Source organism: Oryctolagus cuniculus, chromosome 5, assembly GCF_051225735.1.
Source record: "Oryctolagus cuniculus isolate XC-2025 breed Fujian yellow rabbit chromosome 5, ASM5122573v1, whole genome shotgun sequence".
NCBI classification, from domain to species: Eukaryota; Metazoa; Chordata; class Mammalia; order Lagomorpha; family Leporidae; genus Oryctolagus; species Oryctolagus cuniculus.
In genome coordinates this window covers 61068020-61091098 of record NC_142871.1, presented here as the reverse complement: position 1 = coordinate 61091098, position 23079 = coordinate 61068020, and the positions used below count along the sequence as shown (strand labels likewise).

Below are 23079 nucleotides of genomic sequence, written 5' to 3'. Positions count from 1 at the left end.
CAAAAAGGGACCTTTACAGGGAGAGCTGGTGACAAGTTAACCTGTTAGAATTCAGCATGGCTCCTGGTGACATGCTGAGCAACTTAAATGTAGGCAGCATTGTGATGGTAGCAAGGGCGGACTCAGGCAGAAAGGCAATGGCAGCACCAAGGACAGCTCCAGGCACATGTTTTGATTTCTGTATTTCTACCCACTTTCCTGGGTAGCTGAGAAACAATATATCTGTCACTAGCCTTAACTCAGTGCCTTAAAGTTACATTAAACTTATAATGTATTTTCCTGTCCTAATTATATTTCCACAAGCATTCCAAAGTATTTCTGGAAAGATATAGGACATAAAAAGATATATAAATTATTCTTAGATGTATAAACAAATAAATTAACAAGTAAGCACCCAACTAAAATATTCCTCAGGAAGACATGGTCTTGAGGTTCCTTAGGGAAATTTTTGCCTTTAGATTCTGGTGGCACTGAGTCAATCCCAGAGCATTCTGCGGCCAGCAATAGGACTTGAGCCACATAAAACATAGCCCAGCACTAATTTAGAGGGACATGAAATAAACTCACTTGGTTATTTAGTTTAGAGGGTGGCAATGAGGTTATAACATACCCTGAAGGCTAAATGAGAAGAGATACTACCCTGGAAGAGAACATAGGAAATTCAGCAGTGAGTGGGATCAAGTGCTGGAAACCCAAATAAGAGGAGTCAGGGAACACCAAGAAGCTTCAGGGTTAATGTATACACATGCACAACTAAAGAATGCTGTTTTGAAAAAATATGCAAAAATTATTTTCCTCACCTAGCCTGGCCTTATCTCAGATCTGAGTATCACTCCAAACAAACGAACCTCCAAATCTCGAGTCCTATGAGACGACAGCAGTACCTTAGATCTGTCAGGGCTACCTTGGTGTCCTCCATATCTGGACCCTACACAGACATCTAGAGAATCAGGTAGCAGAGTTTTCATTCATTTGTTGATATTTTAATTCCCTTACCCAGGCTGTCAGTTGCTTCAGGGCAGGGATATAACTTCTCTTTGGGTATCAAGTCCTTATCAGAGTCCCTGGCACAAAGAAGGTGTAAAATCCCAACAGATAAAAGTCCTGTCCATTCTGCCTCAATAATATCTTGGGCCTGGTCTCTTCATCCCTCTTCCACCTTCACCTCTGGAGTCAGACTTCACCAGTTGAAATGGACAGGAGCCAAGGACAAATAAAAGGTATGAGAGCAGCAGTGAACTCCATCATCCTGCTAGTGCTGATTGTGTTGGGACCCTGATGTTCAACACGTTATGAATGCTACACTCCAGCCAATGCAATGCTTTGCTATTCCTCAGGATGTCATGAACTTTCCTGCCTCTGCTCCTTTTCTCAGACCACTTCCTTGTGTGGAACACCAAAAATTTCTGCAGCTCATCTCTCCCCTCCACCAACATACAGAGGACTAAATTTTCCTTGGAGCACTGGCTGACAATTTTCTTTAAAACCTTGAGTTGTTGGGTTCTTCTAAAATACTTACCATTGGGGTCTAAAGTGGGACAATAGTCTAAGAAAGCACAACTTACCACAAGTCCTAATAGGACTTGGGACTAAACACAAATTGGTTTTCTCTTGTGGAATATTTCATAGGCAGTAAACAACAAGGCTCTCTTCTAAAATATTTTCTAGTTAGTTGATATAAAAAATTAGTTGATATAAAATATATATAACAATATAATAATTATGCAGGTGCATTCAGTTTTCTGTTGCATTGTAGTGTGTCCCAGGCAGTGAACTGTGCAGTTGTAAAGGTACACGAATGTCTAGGGATGATACCAAGCTCTGCTGTCCTATATGATAGCCACTCACCATGTGTATAGCACCTCTGCCACCTTTCACAGGCTCAACAGCCACATGAGGCAAGTGGTTGTCCTAATGAAGAAGGCAGCTATAGAACGTCTTCAGCATCACACAGATTTCTCCTGGACAGTGCTGCTCAGAGTAACCCAGGCTTCAGAATCACCCAGAGGGCTGGTGGAAACACGGTCTCTGAGTCAGTATATCTTGAACAAGGCCTGAGTATCTATTTCTAATAGGAACCCAGCTGGTGGTGAGCTGCTGACCCAAGAACTATATTTAGAGAATCACTGGACTTGGTTGAAAGCACTGGGCAAGCTATGGGTTTGTCATATATATCCTTTCATTAGGTGTTGAAGTATATTGCTTCTATCCTTATTTTGTTGCTAGGTGTTATTAAAGTATTTTTTTCTGCATCAATTGAGATGACCATGTTATTTTTAACCTTCATTCTATTGATGTTGTTATGAATTATGTTTATTGATTTGTGAACACTGAGCCCTCCCAGCATCACTGAAATAAATCCAACTTGCTCACGATACATGATCCTTTTGATGTGTTGCTAGATTTGATTTGCTAGCAGTTTGTTGATAATTTTTACATATTTGTTCATCAGGGAGATTGTTTATTGTTGTGTTATTGTCTAATTTTGGAATTAAATGCTAGTCCTCCAGAGTGAGTTTGGAAGTGTTTCCTTACTTTGAATCTTTTGGAATAGCTTAAAAAGAATTGGTGTTGGGTCTTCCTTAAATATTCAGTAGTATTCAGTAGTGGAGCAGTTTGGTCCTGGCCTCTTCTTTGTTGGGAGAATTTTGGTTACTGAGTCAATCTCATTACTTGCTATTGTTCTGTTCAGTTTTCCTGTGTCTTCATGGTTCAGTTTTGGTAAATGTATCCAGCAGCTTATTCACTTTTTCTAGGTGTTCCAATTTGTGGATGTATACTTGTTCATAATAGTCCCTAATGATCCTTTGAATTTCTGTGGTATCAGTTGAGGTATCTCCTTTTTCATCCCTGATATTAATTATTTGAATTTTCTTTATTCTGAGTTAGTCTTATCTTAGGTTTATCAATTTTAGTCTTAGGTTTTTCAATTTTATTTATCTTTTCAAAGAATCAACTCTTTATTTCATTGAGCTTTTGTATTGCTTTTTAGTTTCTATTTCATTTTGTGTTTGCTCTGATCTTTTTTCTTTCCTTCTACTGTCTTCGGGTTTGGTTTACTCTTGTTTTTCTATGTAGTTGAGATGTATTGTTACGTTGTTTATTTAATACCTTTAAATTTTTTACATAGGTACATATTGCTATAGACTTTCCTGGTATTACTACTTTTGTTGTTGTCACTCCCCCATTCGCGGAGGAATGACACTAGACCCTGCGCTGTTCTTTCTGCCCGGCTCTTCCCGGGTTTGCTGCCGGCCCTCACTCATGGAGGAACGACGCCGTCCCGGGTTAGCTACCGGCCCCTCCACCTCTGTGGAGGGGCGGCACCCCCCGCCGCTTTCCCCGCTTCCGTGGAGGAGCGGCACACTGCCGGCCGGCTCTCTCGGGGGCTGCTCAGGTGTTCCTCAGGTGTTCCTTCAGATGTTCCTGGTGCATGTTGTCTCTCTCCTCCTTTATAGTCCTCTTCCACCAATCCCAACTCTGCTACCCACACGCCGAGCACACTGCTCTCCTCCAATCAGGAGCAGGATCAGCTCCTGCAGCTTATCAGTCAAATTGGCGAGAGGCAACTGCGTAGAGGTTGTTTGGTGTCTCTCTCAGCGCCATATTGTGGGAGAGCAGATGCATAGAATAAGTCTTAATTCCAGTAACTTAGTCTAGTCCAAGTTGCTCCCCACAGTTGTATCCTATAAATCTTTGTTGTATTTCCACTTTCATTAGTTTCAAGGAATTTTAAAATTTCCCTTTGATTTCCTCAGTCAGTGACCCATTCTTTAAGAAGCATGGTGTTCAATTCCCCATGTATTTGTACAATTTCTAGAGTTTCCTTGGTTGTTGATTTCTAGTTTTATTCCATTGTTGTCAGAAAAGATTTCCATTTTTAAATTTGCTGAGACTTGAATTGTGGCCTAATACACTGTTTATTCTAGAAAATGTTTCATGTGCTGATGAAAAGAATGTATACTGTGTCACTGTTGGATGGAACATTCTGTCAGTGCCTATGAGGTTCACTTGGTATCTAACATAACATAGTCCAACTTTGAAGTTTCTCCATTAATTTCTTTTGTCTGGATGATTGATCTGTCATGAATGAAATTGGGGTGTTAAAGTTCCACACTATTACTGTATTAGAGCTTATCTTTTCCTTTACAACTGATAATACTTTTTAAGTAAAATTGGGTGCTCTGGCACTAACTAGGTACATGCACATTTAAAATCATCATATCTTCTTGTTTAATTGATCCCTTGATAATTATATACTGACCATTTTTGTCTTAAAATCCACTTTGTCTGATATAATAATAGCAGCTCCTGACATTTTTTAGTTTCTGTTTGCATGGAATCTTTTTCCATCCTTCTACTTTCAGTCTCTGTGTTTCTTTCTGGTGAGGTAGATTTCTTGTAGACAACATATCTTTTGCTTTTATCCATTTACTCTGTCTGCATCAAATAATGGAATTTAGACCATCTGCATTAAAAGTTGCTATTGATAAGTAATGACTTTATACTGTCATTTTTACTTCATTTTTAAAAATTTTATTTACTTAGTTTGAGAGACACTGAGATGGGGGCCAGGACACAGGGGAGAAATTCCCTATCCAGTAGTTCACTTTCCAAATGTCTATAATATCTGGGGTTGGGAGATGCTGAAGCTGGGAAACAGAAACTCAGTCCAGGTCTCCAATGTGGGTGCCAGGGACCCAAGTACTAGAGCCATCCCTATCCCTGTCTGCTTCCCAGGGTGTGCATTAGCAGGAAGCTGGAATCAGGAGCAGAAACAGAACTTGAACCTACACACTCTGATAGGAGATGCAGTTATCATAAGCAGTATCTTAACTGCTAGACCAAACATTTTCCCACTATTATTTTTTAAAATTCTTTCTGTGAATTAGCCTTCACTCTTTTTCTACAGGGTATTGTACTTTTACATGTTTTCATGAAGCTAGTTATTTTTCTTTGTTTCTGTATATAGGACTCCCTTCAGCATCTTTTGTAAAGTTGGTTTGCTGGTCATGAATTCCCCCCAATTTTCGCTCATCTTGGAAAGTATTTCTCCTTCATTTATGAAAGATAGTTTACTGGATTTGGTATTTTTAGTTGATAGTTGTATTCTTTCAGAACTTGGGATATATCATTCCATTTACTCCTGGCCTGTAAGGTTTCTGTTGAAAAAATATTCTGGGGGATCGCATTGTGGCAAAGCAGGTTAAGCCACTTCCTGTGATGACAACATCCAATATGAGTGACAACTTGATTCCTGGCTGCTCCACTTCTAATCCAGCTCCCAGCAAATGTGCCTGAGAAGGCACTGGAAGATGGTCCAAATGCCACCCATTAGGGAGACCTGGATGAAGGTCCTGGCTCCTGGATTCAGTCTGACTTACCCCCTGGCCATTGATTGATCTCTTCCTCTCTCTGTAATTCTACCTTTCAAATAAATAAACAAGTCTTTAAAAATATATTCTGTTAGTCTAATGGAAATTCCCTTAAAAGTGACTTGATGCTTTCATAGTGAAGATTTTAAAATTCTTTTTGTGCTATATTTTTGAGAGTTCAACTCTTCCGTGTCCTAGCAAGGATCTTTCTTGGTTGTGTCTGTTTGTAGTCTTATTGGTCTGCTGTACTTGGATGTCCATTTCTTTCTCCAAGTTGGGGGAATTTTCAGCTATTCCTTCACTGAATAGGTTTTACATGCCTTCACACTTCTCTCCTTCATGAATTTTCAGAATACAAGTATTAAATCACGTATTGGTGTCCAAAAGTCCTTATAGACTATCTTCATTCCTTTTTTTCTTTTTTTTTTTTGTCTGACTAAGATATTTCAAAAGACCTGCCCTCAAGCTCAGATATTGTTTCTTCTGCTTGATCTAATCTATTATTGAAGCTATTGGACTTAACTGAGTTCTTAAGTTCTTAGATTTCTGTTTGATTCTTTTTTAAGATCTCTTTTTGCTGAATTCATATCATGTATTGATTTTCTAATTTCATGTAACTGTCAATCTGTATACCTTTCTATCTCACTGAGTATACTTATAGCCATTCTTTTGAATTCTTCATCAGGCATTTTGTTAGGCTCCTTTTCTTTGGAGTCTACTAGTAAAGTATTATTGTGTTCCTTTGGGGACATAATATTGCCATTCTTTTTCTTAAGTTTTATGTCCCTACATTGAAATTTGAACATCTGGAGGATCTGTTGTCTATCACTATTAAAGGATGACTTTTGTGGATTGAAATCTTTTCCAGAAGATGTCTTCAGGTGTCAGTATGGTAGGCTACTTCAGCTTTAGTTGCTGTTGGACACTAAAGTATAGCCTCCCTATATCTTCTTCACTGATAACAACAGCAATGGAATAAGGGACATTGGTGGCTACTGTAAGTCCCAGCATAGGTGTGTGCATCGCAGAGGTGGTGACCAGAGTCGTGGCAGATCTGGGCTCAAGCCTGGGGCACATATGCACTTCCAACTGCTCCCACTAAAGCCAGGACAGGCTCAGGCCACGGTTGGGCTGGAGCTCAGGGCGCTCACCAAAGCCAGGACAGAGCGGAGAAGGAAATTGTGCCACCTGGGTAGCTGTGCATGACCAACCATACCTATGAAAACTTGGGCAGGTTCTGGCCACAGTGGGGTTGGAGTCCAGGGCACTCAGCAAATCTGGGGCCCACATAGACTTTATTGGGATTAAATAAGAAAATGCAAATAAAGCACTATGCACAGGGTTTAACACAGAGTAAGTGCTCCATCAGCGTTAGCTGTTACAATTTTTGCCAATTCTCCACGAGGTCCATAATCCAACATTTTTATGGCTATATGATTTAAGCTAATGTCAAAATGTATCTTCTGTGTATCACAGCAGCTATGTTTTAGGAGATGGTTCAGATATAAAATTAAAACTTGGTACAGGAAATATAGAGATATTCCAAATGTGATAGGCAAGAGCTACCTATATAGAGCAAATTGACTGATAGGTGGATGATTCAATGTACCTCCAGGATCTCGGATTATAAAAGATTAGATTCAGTAAGGACTCTGTGAACATCTTGTCTAACATCCTCATTGTAAAAATAAGAGATGCTCAAGATTACAATGTGATCAGTTAGTGACAAAAATATCACTTCTGAAACATCACCCTTCCACTTAGTCTCCAACACACCCACACATGCACAGGCACACACACACACATGCACACACACACATGCACATGCACACACACACTCACACACTGACATTAACATGACTCCGAGGGAAGTCTCCAGCTCTATGCCTCATTCTTCCTAGAACCCCATGACCGGCCACCCGGTCACCTTAAGGAGATCTCTGACATTTTAGAGAAAAGCACAGTCCTTTTATTCTCCTAATAACTTTTTCTGCCAAGAATCTTTCTGCACCAGAAGTACCCAGAAAAGCACAATCTGGCATTTTCTAAATTTACTTCTGATCAATACCAGCTTGTACATTAATAAAAACTCAGATCCTATAAAATGCACTGAGGAATCCATTTTATAAAATGAGAAGAACAGCAGCATATATTATTGTTTAGTTTAAGGGCAGAACTGTTGCTTGCCTGCATTCCTATTCTTCCTTCTCAGTACCACAACTCTGATTTCCAGCTGACTCTAAAGCTGCCCTAATACAAGACTCTCTTTTCTAGTCATTCTATGGCTGTCTTGCCAGGTGACTGAAATCTAAACAATAAGATATGAGTAAAAGCGCATGTGGCATTGGGGCTGGCACTGTGGTGCAGTAGGTTAATCCTCTGCCTGCGACACCAGCATCCCATATGGGCACCGGGTTCTAGTCCCGGCTGCTCTTCTTCCAGTCCAGCTCTCTGCTGTGGCCCAGGAGTGCAGTGGAGGATGGCCCAAGTGCTTGGGCCCCTGCACCTGCATGGGAGACAGGGGAGAAGCTCCTGGCTCCTGCCTTTGGATTGGCGCAGCTCCAGCCATTGTGGCCATTTGAGGAGTGAACCAACTGAAGGAAGACCTTTCTCTCTGTCTCTCCCTCTCACTGTCTGTAACTCTAACACTCAAATAAATAAAGAAAACCTTTAAAAAAAAGTCATGTGGCATTCCCAGGAATTTTCCTTAAAGGACAGGGTTGCACTTTGTGCTTTCACCAGCTCTTTGCCTGGGATGAGGATGCCACGGTTTGTTCTAACAACAATACTGTATCATGAGAGGAAGGATTATACCCCAGGGGTACAGCAGGGAAAACCTGGATGGAGCTTGGGTCCCTGGTGACTGTGGAGTCCCCATACAAGATGTGTACTACCTACTTTCAGACTTCTCTCGTGTAAGAGGGAGTGAACTCTTCTATTGTTTAAGCCACTGTTGGCTGTTTTTTTCACGTGCAACTCACCCAATTTCAAATACATTTAACATATGTTAGCATTCTTAGCTACTTATTAAGAGAGGTGTCGCACTGCAAAAGCTATTCAGAGCTGAAACTTTCTGTGAACACACAGTTAGTGGCAGTGCAATAGACCACCAACTGGTCCCACCTTAACTCTCAGTGTTCTTGGGCACTCTGGAATTGGTCCAAAGCTCTCTAGTCTGGGATCTCTACTCTTCCTCTACATCCCCTACCTAATTGCTTTCTTTTTTCTCCCCCTTAGCTCCAGGATCATGGTAATTCCCCTGCCAGGGTTCTAACGATGACCTGCTGCACTGAGCAGTATGGATTCTTATCCATAATGTTTCCATGATAATATTCACTTTAGATGATCTAAGTTGAACGTGTTGAGTCTCTCAAAAACAAACACAATTGAGAAAGATTCAGATTTTGTGGATCCTGAAGCTCATTTAATTCAAAGGAGCCTATTTTAAAAAATAGAATACAATATTTTAAACACACCTAATATATAATTAGGTGTAGGTCTCAGAAGGGTCCTTTGGCCCATGCAAGTGAGAGGCCCCAAGGCCCGAGTTGCATTAACTTCATGATAAAGTCAGCCCTGCTTATAATCAAGACATATGTGCAAGTCACAACTCAGGAGAAAAGCAGGGATTAAGTAAAAGCAAACTAGAATCAGATGTAAGGCTAAAAGCCAGAAAACAAAAATATGCAAGAAAAAAAAATTCAAGCAGTGGGAGTTTTGAACTTCCTGTTAAATTTATGTAGCAATTAGAGGAGGGAGGGGGAACCTTTTAGACAAAAATATCAGGACCTGGATATCCCACACACAAATCACCCACGTGACATCAAGAAAATGTGCTAGAAACTTAGCCATGGATCAATCTAAAATCTCATCTTAAGAAAAGTACTTAGATAATGCTTTGTAGAATTACTGACTCATCGACTCTCACTGGATAGTTTTTAAAAACCCCTAATAGTTGCTTTAGATGGACAATGCTTCAGAGAACAATATTTATCTTCTTATCTTGAATCCACTGCTAATGACAAACTAATAATTAACTAACACTCACTATGCACCCAGTCAAGTAGCCTGCCAAACATTTTATGAAGAATGCCACTATTAATCCTCAAACAACAAAATGAAATAAAATAGGTGCTTTTGTTATCCCTATGTTCCAGGTCGGGGGAGTGAGGCCTAGACAGGTCACATAGCTTATGAAAGGTGAAGCCAAGATCAATTATTGGTGAAACTTGAAGTTCAGAGAGGTTAAACAACCCCAGGATCACCCAGCTATTAAGTGGTACTGTCAGGATTCTGATTGGACCCGACTTCAAAACAGGTGTTCATATACCCTCATGGTATGAAAGGATCCCAGGACAAAATAGGGCATGGTGGAGGGTTTCTGATGATAGCTTCTTTTGAAAAGTGACAGCAGAAAAGCCAATGTGGTGTATGTATTCATTTAACAAGTCCTTACTGAGCTCTCGGCATGTGTGTGGCCCACTTGGTGCCACTTTGGGGATTAAAAATCAGCAGGCAGGCCAGGCAGGAATCCTGGCAAACAGAGTTTAGCAGTCGTAGCTTTTTTTTATCATCAGAACTCCCACCTCCCTGATCCATGCCATTTTTCCAGAATAATGACATTGTCACCCATATGAATTTCATAGCTTCTCTCTAACCGAATGGCATAACTTAGGGCTGGGACAATTTCCTTGTCACTCTATGTTTAATAAAGTTCCATTTTGATTAATACAAGTATGCTATAACCAGGAAATTATCATTTACATATGTGGAAGCTGGAACAACTTCTGCAAAGTCCCTGTCCCTGCTACTGAGGGTTTCCTTCCGCTAATTCATCCCCTTTCAATTCCTACATTCAGACTTGGGTCCAACTGGAAGGGGCCAGGTCTACAGAAAACATCATATCTCAAGTTAAACTACCACATAGAAAAAATGACTCAACACGTGTTATACCAAGAAACAAACGTGATGTTCCAATGCCATTCCAAGTCTCTCCATTCCGCAGGGGGGAAAAAAAACAATTTGGGAAGTTGTGTGTGTGTTTCTGTTTATAAAAATGAGACATGGTAATTGTTAAAATTAGAACACTACCAAAAGGTCTACAGAAAAAGAAAAAAAGTTGTCCAGCATCCCAGTCCCAAGAGGAAATGACTATTAACATACTGCTTACATTTCATGTAGTATTTTATTTATTTTAGAAAATAATTGAGCTCAAAGAGTATATATAATTCTGAAATCTGTTTCTGCTTGGGCTTTTGGTTGTTTTTCACTTTAAAAGGCCATCTGTTTAATACTCACAAATAGCTCCCTTACATTTCAGGCAAAGATCATTCCAACATCTTGACTTGAGCATTCTAAAGACATCTACCAACAATCAGAGCTTCTCTTGTGTGCAGTTCGGTAGGCTGTCCTGGGACCTTTGAATTAGATGGTAAGTGAAGATACCCCCACACCGTGGGACCTGCATGGAGCTACGTGACAACATGAGCTGACCTTCCTTCCTGCCAAAAATGACCGCTGTTGTATTTTCATGCTAATATGAATGTAGTGAGACGTTTTCATCTTTTTTCATGTTTCACAGCATCCACTGACTCACATCTGACAATCTTTCAAGGCACAAGCAGGAAAAAGTACAAATACAAAGACAAAGAAGGGATGCAGCACCTACGGAACCATCTAGAGACTACGTGACATTAAGAGCCTCATTCATCTGACAAGAAGAGGTTGGAAGAAGAGAACATGATGGCGAGGAAGAGAGAGGAGGCAGTGGAGACAGCTGGCGTTCCAAACACTACACATTTTCAGAGGACTGCTGGTTGAGATTTATCCTTTCCCATTGTCCCACAATCTATCTTGTGCCTCAGTCCCAGAGCAGGGAAAATAGCATGACTGCTTACTTCGATATGAGTTGACACGTGGGAGTTTTTGCAAATGATTATCCTTTTGAAAGTGATCCAAAGGTATACACTTCTAACTGAATCAAAGAGATCAATACTTATAATGGATGTGTTAAAAGTGTATGTGTTGGCCCAGAGCAGAGAGAGTGGAGGTGATCATCAAAGTTTTATGGCTTGTCAACCCAGGACTTCATCTTCTTGCTTGATTTCAGTGGCAGTGGATTTACAGCATCTTAATTGAAGTTCCCAGAATCCTCCATCATCTTATCTTCCTTCTTTAAAAGAACTGCTGATGCCTGGGAGGCTTCAGCCAGGAAGCAGTTTTATTGGAGCTAGGGAAGTTCTCCAGATGGCATTTTTCCAAAGGAAACAAAGGGCAGAAGGCAGCTTCCCCAACATTCATGCAACACTTAGGGAACCTGGCAGCCTGTCCCTTGTTCACCTGCAGCCACTGAACACTTCCCTGGATAACCCATGAGTTCTCCACATCAGCCACCAAAGTGGCTTCGGGCTGATATTTTCCAGGGATCAAGCATGCTAAAGAGAAGGAAGATTGTCTCCTCATAGCTTTGTTCTTGGATATTATAACATGTGAACTTCCCAGAAAACCAAGTCTCTTACAAAACCTTATATTAGAAGTCCAGGCTGGCGCCGCGGCTCACTAGGCTAATCCTCCACCTGCGGCGCCGGCACCCCGGGTTCTAGTCCCAGTTGGGGCACTGGATTCTTTCCTGGTTGCTCCTCTTCCAGTCTAGCTCTCTGCTGTGGCCCGGGAGTGCAGTGGAGGATGGCCCAGGTCCTTGGGCCCTGCACCCACATGGGAGACCAGGAGGAAGCACCTGGCTCCTGGCTTCGGATCGGTGCAGCGCCGGCCGTAGCGGCCACTTGGGGAGTGAATCAACAGAAAAAGGAAGACCTTTCTCTCTGTCTCTCTCTCTCTGTCTAACTCTGCCTGTCAAAAAAAAAAGTCCAAGTTACTCTCAGACGTGCAAGTTACTAAGGATCCTCTAAGAGTGTTTTCCATAAACATCTTACAGGTAGAAATGTGTCCTAATTGTCTTGGCTACACGAGGGGAGGGAAAGCAGCACCACTGAGGTTCGGAGGTCCACTTGCCCAATTTGGCTAGTTCACTTGGTCATTTCATGTTGAGGGCCACTGCCTAATATCTTCATTTAAGGGCCTTTTGAATTTGTTGTTTCCAGAAGGCTGACTCTGATGAACTAGGAAGGATCAGTTGTGAGCTTCTTGATCTACATGCAGGAAATGTCCTCTAGACAAGCACTTGAACTTGAAAAACACCTCACAGGGAAGGACCAATAAAAGAGAGTCCATAGTTCACTTTCAAAAAATCTATATAGAGTCTATATTAAAAAATCAATTTTCAGTTATCTAAGGGGTGGTTTCCAAACCCACACTCAAAAGCAGTTATAAGATCACAATCCACAGCCAAATATTAAATATTTACCTGGAGTTATCTTCAATTTGTGAGATGCCTGAAGAAAAATAAAAAATTGCTGATAGCACAAAAACAGCTTTAACTGTTTGTGGAGAATGTGGTATATCTCTGTTCTCTTCATAGATTAAAAACCCAGTTCAGGGGCCGGTGCTGTGGCACAGCGGGTTAACACTCTGGCCTGAAGCACCGGCACCCCAGATGGGCGCTGGTTCTAGTCCCGGCTGCTCCTCTTCTGATCCAGCTCTCTGCTGTGGCCTGGGATAGCGGTAAAAGATGGCCCAAGTCCTTGGGCCCCTGCACCCATGTGGGATACATGAAAGAAATTCCTGGTTCCTGGCTTCTGTTTGGCGCAGCTCCAGCCATTGTGGCCATCTGGGGAGTGAACCAGTGGATGGAAGACCTCTCTCTCTGTCTCTACCTCTCTCTGTAACTCTGTCTTTCAAATAAATGAAATAAATCTTTAAAAAAAAAAAACAGTTCAAATTTGTTGATAGTAGGCCTCAGAGGAATTTTTAATGTTTAGAAATAAATATTTCTTCTTAAAATGAATTATTAAATAGAATTTTAAATGTTCTGTGTTGCAGCTTTAATTTTTTCGCAGAGGGGTTTGACCTTCTTTTTCAAAAATAAGCTTGTTATTATAAAAGTTGTTTATAATTTGTACTCCTTAAATAAAAGGCTTCTTTGGGAAAAAATAAATAAATTAAAAATCTATCATGAACCTGAAAAAAGAAAGTTGGTTGTAAAAATATAACTAAGAAAAAAAAAATCTATGAAACAAAAAGTAGGGGCAGGTGTCTAGCCTAGTAGCTAAGATGTCTGCAAGCCCCATTCAGAGAACTTGGTTTTGATAGCCAGCTCCTGCTCCTGACTTGTTTCCTGCTAATGTATCCCCTGGGAGGCAGCACTGGCAGCTCAAGTAGTTGAGATCCTGCCACCCACATGGGAGACCTGGACTGAGCTCCCAGCTCCCACCTTTGGCCCAGCCAGCCCTGGCCATGGCAGTGACTGGGGAAGTAAGCCTAGCGGATGGCAGTTCTCTCTCTGTCTCTCACAGGAAACCTTTCTTTTGAAACCACAAGTCAAATGCCACATGACTGCCCACATTTTGTATTTTGGTAATGCTTGACAGATGTGACAGCTATTGCTAAAACGCCAAGGCTGACCAACGGCTTCTTCTCCAACACCGACTATGATCAATGTTTTCAGTGTTTGTTCACCCAATATTTTGAGTGAACTAAGCCAGCTCTCAAGAGATTTTAGCCTTGACTTGTCCACTTTCTATAATGTTTCCAGAATTATCTATAAGTTTTAAGCCTCATCATTTAAGTCCCTTGCTTAAAAGCCTCTCCCAGCTCCTTGCAGCTACAGAATGAATTCCAAACTCCTTTACACAGCTCACCAGCTCCCTCACAACCTGGACCCAACCTTCCCTCTGGCCTCACGTCCTTGCTGCCTCCACAAATCAGCCTTGTGCCGGCCATGCTGAACTTTGTGCCTTTCTGGGAACTCGCCATTCTCTTTCTCACCTCTATGCCTTTCCATTCACTATTTCCTCTCCCTTCTTCCTTTGATAAACTCCCGTTCAATTTTCACGAGCCACCTGTAACATCACCTGCCCATCCTGGCTTTCCTGACTGCCCAAGAAAAACAAGTTGTTCCACTTCTGTTCTCATGCACTGAGTACACTGTATAATTGTACGATTCTTGTGCAAACATTTGCAAATATTTTGTACATTGAATAATCTTTGTACAAATATTTATCTCCTGCTGATGTCTCCGAGAGCAAGGACCTTCAACATTGACTCCCTGTCCTTGCTTCAATTCCTGATTTCTAAGAGGCTTTCAAAAAGTATTCACAGAATACCAACAAGGCATTCAATATTATCCAGAGAAAGCAAACCACCGCAAAAAATCCAGTCTCTCTTCCTCCTCATGGAAGTACTGAATAGCAGTGTGTGACAAGCATCAATAACCTATGGCTGGCCTGCATTGGAAAGCACCCCATGAAATCCTACTGTGGCCACTTCCACAGCCGCATAGCCATGGCACAGAAGGCAAATTTCCTGAAAATGTTTCTCCTTCTCACCTTCTGCACTCCTCTCCTACCGCCTGTGTCTTCACAGCCCCAGCAGTCACTGGCAGATGCCCTCTGGCTGGCCAGAAGTTCCATTTTGCAGAATGTAGACCAAGCCACATGCAAAAGCATCTTCCTTTTCCACCTATGCCAATGTCCTCCACCTCTGCCGACATCCATTCCCTATGCCAAGTATCACGAGACAAGTATGCAAGAAGCTAGTGAGGTTACAGGAGTTCAGTAGTTGATGCACAGCAGGAACAGCTCAATTTCCCAGAGAGGAATGTCCTCTTCAAAGATCAGCTAATTGGGGGTCGGCGCTGTGGCGCAGGTGGGTAAGCCTCTGCTTGCAATGCTGGCATCCCATATCCAAGCGCTAGTTCAAGCCCTGGCTGCTCCCTATTAAAGCACTTGGCAAAGCTGCAAGGGAGGGCACAAGTACTTGGGCCATTGCCCCTCACGTAGGAGACTCATGGGAGAGCTCCAAGTTTCCGGCTTTGGCCTTGCCTAGCTCCAGCCATTCTGGCCATTTGGGGAGTGAACCAGCATACAGAATATCTTCCTCTCTGTCTCTCCCTCTCTCTGTGTCACTCTGCCTGTCAAGTATGCAAATAAATCTTTTTTAAAAATTAGCTAATAATTAACACAGAAGAATATACCAGTGGAATACACAGGAGAGATATTTCCACTGGGAGACCCTCCAGAAGACCATCGGTTCTGGATGACGAGACCTCCAGCCCCACTGTGTTGGGTAGGTGCTGTCAGCAACCAGACACCACACTTCTGAAGGGTTGCTGACGCCTGGCCCATCCCAGTGTGCCCTCCTTCGGGGATCTGTGCTCTCAAGATTACAGTTGCCAGTGTTATCCACTTGCAGAAATCATTAGAAGACAAGCCAAACAAGGACAAGAAGGGCGAGAAGAAAAAAGGTTGAGAGAAGAGTGGCCGATGAGAACGGATGACACACTACTGGAGACCACACCATAGAAACAGACGGCACCAAAAGCCAACTGGAATAATTTCACCAAACCCAGCAAGCTTTCTATTTAAAATATTTTCCACCTGAAGCTGAGTGTCCTATAACACCGTAGCTTAAAAAAAAAATCACATAAGACTAAATGGGTCAGAAAACCCCAAGCAGTTTGCTTTGGGAAACTGTGACAGCCTAACGAATGGCTGGAGCCGTCTGCTCTATTTTCACTTCTCCTGATACCAGTTTCCAGCCCCAATCTCATCTTATTGCCAGGGCGACCATGCCTCTTATAGCCACGCATGCTGAGATCACAGGACGGAGAGGCTGTTACACACAGGAATGACATTACAGAGAGGGGAGCTGGAAAGGGCTCAGCCTTCATCACAAAGAATAATTTCAAGAAACAAAAGTCATTTGTAGAGGAAGCTGAAACCAAAAATAGTAGCAACTTCAAACTTCATTTTAGGAGTGTGAGGGATGTTATACCTCTCTATTTGGTTGCCTAGGGAACGCGATTCATTTCTCCTTTGCTTCCAATAATTTCTTGGAAATTGCTACCTTATATTATATCCGCGGTTGTTAAATTCACTCTAAATGGGAAAGCTCTTCAGAAAGTGCTAAGTGTAAGTTCTAGTAAAGGAACCTCTGTCAGGAAAATGATATAGGAAGCTAAAGCTCGTTTCATATATCTTGCTGTTCCAATAAATTAACATTCTGCTACTGGATAGGAGATTTTCTTATCCATGAGATCTTATTCTTCATTTTGATTCCTGGATGTGGAGTCGTATTATAAATAAATGAATTTACCTTGATCCAAAACATTTCTCTTAGGAGCAGAATTTTGGCCTAAGAGCTAAGCTGCCCATGTCCCACAGTGAAAGGGCTGGGTTCAGTTCTCAGCTCTGACCCCTAACCCCAGTTTCCCGCTAATGCAGACCCTGGGAAGCAGTAGTGATGGCTTAAGTGATTGGGTTCGTACTCAGCCCACATGGGAGACCCAGCTTGAGTTCCTGGTTCCTGACTTTTTCCCCAGTTCAGTCCTGGATGCTGCAGGAAAGTGAACCAACAGGTGGGAGCCTTTTTGTCTCTATTTTCTTCCCACTCCCTAAAATAAAAATTTAAATACATTTAGAAGACACTATCTTAGCATGTCAAAGGCATAAACAGGAAAATTTAAGACTGAGCTAAGCCATGCAACACTATTCTGACTTTCCTCCAAACATTCAAGAAAGAATATCCTTGATAACAGAAAGTATAAGAAGCATAAAGAATGATGTTTGGCTTTCTTCACATGATAAATATTCTTCACCTTTTGCCTGTTATAGGCCCACCTGAGAGAAAGAAAAGTTCGGTTAAAGGTTGTGGACAGGCTAATTGGAAATGCCATTGATGGCATAAGCATGTACTTATTTCCTTTGTTAAAAAGAATTTATTTATTTGAGAAATTGAGAGACAAATGCATAGACAGACAAAGAACTCCCATCCACTGGTTCACTTCCCAAACGGCTGCAACAGCTAGGACTAGGCCAGGCGGAAGCCAGGAGCCAGGAGCTCCATCTACGTTTCCCATGTAGTGGCAGGGACCCTCTGCTGTCTCCCAAGGTTGTACATGAGCAAGAAGCTAGAATTTGGGGCAGAGCTGGGACTCAAACCCAGGCACTCACTGTCATATGGGAAACAAAGCATTCATCTCAAGTGATGTCTTAACCACTGTGCCAACCACTCACCCCAATGTGTTTGTTTTCTAATGTTTAAATTCAACAATTCTGGCCCAGTTTCTCTCCTTTCTGCTTCCTGTGGTTATTTTAGGCCAAGGTAATTATTTCACAGGTGTGCTGAGTCTTTAATTTTTAGTTCATTAATTGAATAAAGGACATTCTGAGAGCTAACTGTCCAGCAGGTGGAATATTCCTCTGTTACTGCTGCTTGCTAATGGCTTTGGCTTCCTTTCATATTCTCGCTTCTTATGAAGCAGGCAGAAATCAAACTTTATCTCTACACTTTTCTTCTTTGAAATACCCTGTGTTGAAAATCTAGAAAGGGGGAAAAGAAGCAGACCAATGATTGGGGGAGTGGGTAATTGGCGATTTGGTGAGTTTAATTTTCTGTGAAATTTCACAACCTGGTTGCACTATGCCTGAAACCAGATACTTTGCACCTCATACACATATCCTCTAGTAAAACATCTGAAATGGTAGCCATTGGCGGAAGAGCAAGGTCTCACTTAACCAGAATCCAACCAACAGAAAAAAATTCCTACTGGCCGTGAAAACCCTTTCTTAGGCACTGTCAGGCTTAGCAATATGCCAAATCAAGTTGTTTTCCTGTACATAAGGGAATTGAATTACAAGAGAACAGATTCATATAAGAAATCTCATTTTTACAAATGGAAACAGAGGGAGTGGCATTTAGCCTGGGATGAGATACCCTCGTCCCAGGAGTGCCTGGATTTGATTTCCAGCTCCGGTTCCTGACTCCAGTGTCTGCCAACGCAGACTCTGGGAAGCAGCGAGTGTTGGCTCAAGTAATTGGGTTCCTGCCACCCACCTGAGAGACTTGGATTGAGCTCCCAGCTCCCAGCCTTAGCCCTGGCCACTGTGGGCATTTGGGGGAACGAACGGAATGTTTCTCTCTCTCTCTCTCTCTTTCTCTCTCTCTCCACTTCTCAAATAAACAAAATGTAAAAAGTAATGGAAACAGTTTCCAGAATAGGCTTAAGATGAGCACATATCCAGCTTTGTCTTGTACAACTAATTAGGGCACCTTAAAAATGAAATTCAGAAAGACTTTATGGGATGGGCAGAAACTCCATTTGCTCACTGTGTTTAATTCATGAGGGCCTATTAATGACCGTTCAGGATCCTGTAGAATGCTGAATGAAGGTTTTTTTAACACTGAAGTGGATTAATGGTGAAAACAAAGTTAATCAACAAAAAAACAATTAAGTTTCAAACTGGCAGTATACATCGGGTATTTTATTTGAGAATGCCTAATTCTTCTATAGAAGATGAAAAATCAAGTGGTATATGTGAACTTTGCAACACTTATTAAATATAGGTAAGTCAGTAACTTATGAAACATATTGGGTATAAATAAAATGAATAGTACATATGTGAAAAAAATAGTACATATGTGTATTAAGCATAGACATGGCTAGAAAAGCTCAGTAAACAGTAAAATTATGCCTAAACATTAACTGTACATGAGGTAGGTGTGGACAGTTAGTCTATTGGTTAAGACACTGGTTCAGATGCCCACATCCCATAATGGAGTGCACGGGTTGGATTCCTGGCTCCCGGCTTCAGCCAGCCTAGTCTTTGCCGTTGCAGACATTGGGGAGTGAACCAGTGGATGGCAGTGTGCATGCTCTCTAGCCCTCTCCCTCCCCCACCTCTGTCTGGGACCCTAGGAGGCACCAGGTGATGGACCAAATAATTGGGTTCCTACCACCCACACAGCAGCTCCCAGTATCTACATAGATTAAGTGAGTCGCTCATCCACCATTTACACATGAGGTGTGCAAGCCACTCGCTTTTCATGAGGTCTTCCATTGGCCACGGATGGCTGACACCCATTCTGGCCCCACAGATTCTCTGCCAGATAAAATCCACAGCTGCTCCTAGGCTAACTGGGGAACCTGCAGTTGTGACCAGACATACTTGTCCCTGTGTCTCTCCAAATAAGTTTCCTTGCTCTTAATGTCAACTCTGGTCCTACTAACTGCACCATCAGCAGACAGAGCTGATGAGAGAAGGAGAGGAGAGGGAGGCTGATCCGCTGACTCCAGGTGAGTGCAGTGAGGCGCTTCCATCTGATCCCAGGTGCACTAACTTACTCCACCTCCCTCCGTTTCCTCCCACGGTAAGCTTTTAATTGATTCAACAAATGGGCATCTTACTCTGTGATCCAGAACCTCTGGATGACTTCCTTCACAGTGTGGGTGGGTGCTACACTGAATCAAAGTAATTTCCCACATGACAAAACTCATCAGTGTCTATTAAGCCTTCATAACTAATTGTCTGCCACCAGGGGCCAATACAGGAAAAATAAACGACAAGTGGCAACCAGTTATTAGTGGGGGAGCCGGAGATAATCAATCCTGTTTAGTCCTACAGCTTGGTTGCACATGGTCTTTATTGTGACTTTCATGTTGCATACATAGAAATAGTTGTGTTTTCCCTGGTAAAGTCCTCCCTAGTCCAAATCTTAGATTACAGACATTGGTCTTCCATGATGTTCCACAAAAGGGATAGTGATCTATACAGACGGCCAAGACCCCAGGATGCTCAGCCACCCTGAACAAGTCTCATTAACATCATTTTACAAAGAGGCTCACTGATAATGTGAAACTAATTCATTTCAGGGCTTCCAGGATTTATTGGCTGCACATTTCACATAGAAGCACAAGCTGAGCCGTGCTGTGGAAGCAAGGGCACTGTGAGAGTGTCACTATCAGGATTTTCACAGTGTATGGAACAGATAGATACAATAGCATCTCAGGTACACATACACGTGGTGTATCCTAGAGATACAGTGTGCTTCAAAATGGTCGTGGAAAAGAAGATTATTTTGATGCAAAACAAAATTGAAATGCACGCATAGTTTTTTGTTGTTGTTGTTGTTGTTGTTTGTTTGTTTGTTTTTTGACAGGCAGAGCGGACAGAGTGAGAGAGAGACAGAGAGAAAGGTCTTCCTTTTTGCCATTGGTTCACCCTCCAATGGCCGCCATGGCCGGTGCACTGCAGCCAGCGCAGCGCGCTGATCCGATGGCAGGAGCCAGGTGCTTCTCCTGGTCTCCCATGGGGTGCAGGGCCCAAGGACTTGGGCCATCCTCCACTGCACTCCCTGGCCACAGCAGAGAGCTGGCCTGGAAGAGGGGCAACCAGGAAAGAATCCGGCGCCCCGACCGGGACTAGAACCCGGTGTGCTGGCGCCGCAGGTGGAGGATTAGCCTAGTGAGCCACGGCGCTGGCCTACACGCATAGTTTTTTTCATAACATGCACCTACCAGGAACTTCTTGAAGACCACTTGGACTCTAAGTATCCAGGCAATTATGTTGCAAGGAATTAGCTAACTTCCATAAAAGACACACATATAAAGCATGATGGGAATGCAAAGAAGCAAGCAGTCACTTCCATTGGAAGAATCCCAGTAGAATACAATAGTACAACTCTGTTGATGGTAATTGATCTATGCATATGAAAAGGCCCAACACTGTATAGTTTATGGTGGTCAAACAGTGGAAGTAATGTATGCATCCAACATTTAGGGAGTGGTGAAACTGTGATACATCCACTTACCAGAAGATATGCAGCCATTACAAATCACACTATAGAGTTTAGGGGAAAAGTTTAAGTACACATGGTAAGAAGTTCAAACCCTTCAGAAGGACAACCAAGTGTCTTCCTCACACTGCACGATGCTCAGAACCTTTCCCCAAAGACACAGAAGTACCCAGAGAATCCCCAACACCTCTACTTAGTAGATTTGCTCAAAGACACGATGTAAAGCATGTATTCAAGCCTGCATTTGCTAAGCACATCTATTGATTTTTATTCAACTAGTGGGTATCATTACATACTCAGAGTTTGGAATTTTGTTTTAGGCCCTTAACAATGTATCTTGGATATCTTTCCATTTCAGTAAAGCATAGATATGTAGAATATGTACTTTAATAGACACCAAGTATTCAATTGTATCGGTTTTGCTATATTTAATTATTTAGCAACCTCTAAAGGACAATTATATTGTTTCTAGAATTTTGCTACTACAAACAATACTGCAATATATATAGTATAAATGTTTTAAAATGTGTGAAAATATTCAAGATATTTAAAATTAAAAAATAGATTATAAAATAGTATTTACAATATGATCCCAATTTAATTTTGTTACAACTGTATGTTATAATTGGAAAAAACCTGGAAGGAGAGACAATATTAATAGGCATCATCTAGTGGCAAATTATGGGTGACTTTAATCATATGGGACCAGCATCATGGTGCCTAATGTGCCTAGGAAAGCAACGGATGATGGCTCAAGTGCTTGGGCCTTTCACCCATGTGGGAAACCTGGATGAAGTTCCAGGTTCCTGGTATTGGCCCAGTCAAGCCCTGGTCAACGTGGCCATCTGGAGAGTGAACCAGTAGATGGAAGATATCTCTTTCTCTCTTTCTCTCTCTCTTTCAAATAAATACATCTTATTTTAAAAAATGAATTGTGATTGAAGCTACATGGAATTAGACAGTGTAGTCAAGTTGGACCAAGGTGGGGGCAGTACGCACTTCATTTTGTCAGAGAAATTAGTTATCCAGAATATCCCTGAGTACCTGGTTCATCTAAAATTTGGAACTATATTGGATATGTCTCCCCAAAGGAATCAAAATGACCTAACAGAGGGGTTCAGAAAGAAACAGCTCAACCTAGAAGGTCATGTAATATCATATGGCAAATTTAGTAAAAAGTATTGAAGCCTCGATACATAAAATATCTTCAAAGATATTAATATTACTTAGGTTCCTTCATAATAATATACTCAATAAGCCTGTGTAGCTGTAAGTGCCCATGCCCAAGAGTTGCACATGAGAAAGATCATTGAATTATAAGATTTCTACATCACTGCAGAGAGTTTGGTCCCAAGGACATCGGAGGGATGTCAGGACATCAGATGCACGTGGCTACTCTTCTAAATACTTACAAAATCCAATCCTGAGTACACATTCTATTTACCATGTTCTGGAATAAATGGTTGACCTAATAGAAGTTCCCCACTAAGAAACAGAAAAAGCAATAAAATATGCCAAATCATCCACACTGTAATCTCACATCTACAGTATTTGCACACTGTCCTAAAACAATTCAAACCAACCCAACACATTAAATGCTTAATAAAAAGTTCCCACCTGGGGAGCAGGTAACCAAGCACTGTTCTAGATTCTTTGAGTCCTTTTTGGTTTTAATTCCCTCAACAATCTTGCAAGGAAAGTGTTATCATGCCCATTTTACAGGAAAGCATGTAATGTGGTTCTAAGAGCTTAATTCTCATGTATAACTCATAGAACTGGTAGGTACGAATGGGGTTGGTTACCTCTGTTTAGCTGGGAACCAGCAGCTCTTTCACTGGGTTCTATATCCAATACTTGCTACCTGCCCCCCAACCAGGATGCTGCAAATATGATCCACATTGGCCTCCTGTGCTAATACCAAGTCTACAGCAACCCTGGGAAACCCTCAGCATATATTGCAGCTATCTGATCTCTCTAGTTAATCAGAAGAAAAACACCATGGTAAACAGCAGAA

At 41.9% G+C, this 23079-nt stretch overlaps 1 protein-coding gene across 3 annotated transcripts in view; it reads right to left on the bottom strand.

The window, feature by feature from the left end:
* Positions 1-23079, bottom strand: part of METTL24 (methyltransferase like 24) — a 122707-nt gene that overhangs the window by 20688 nt on the left and 78940 nt on the right. The gene's annotated exons all lie outside the window — the stretch shown is intronic.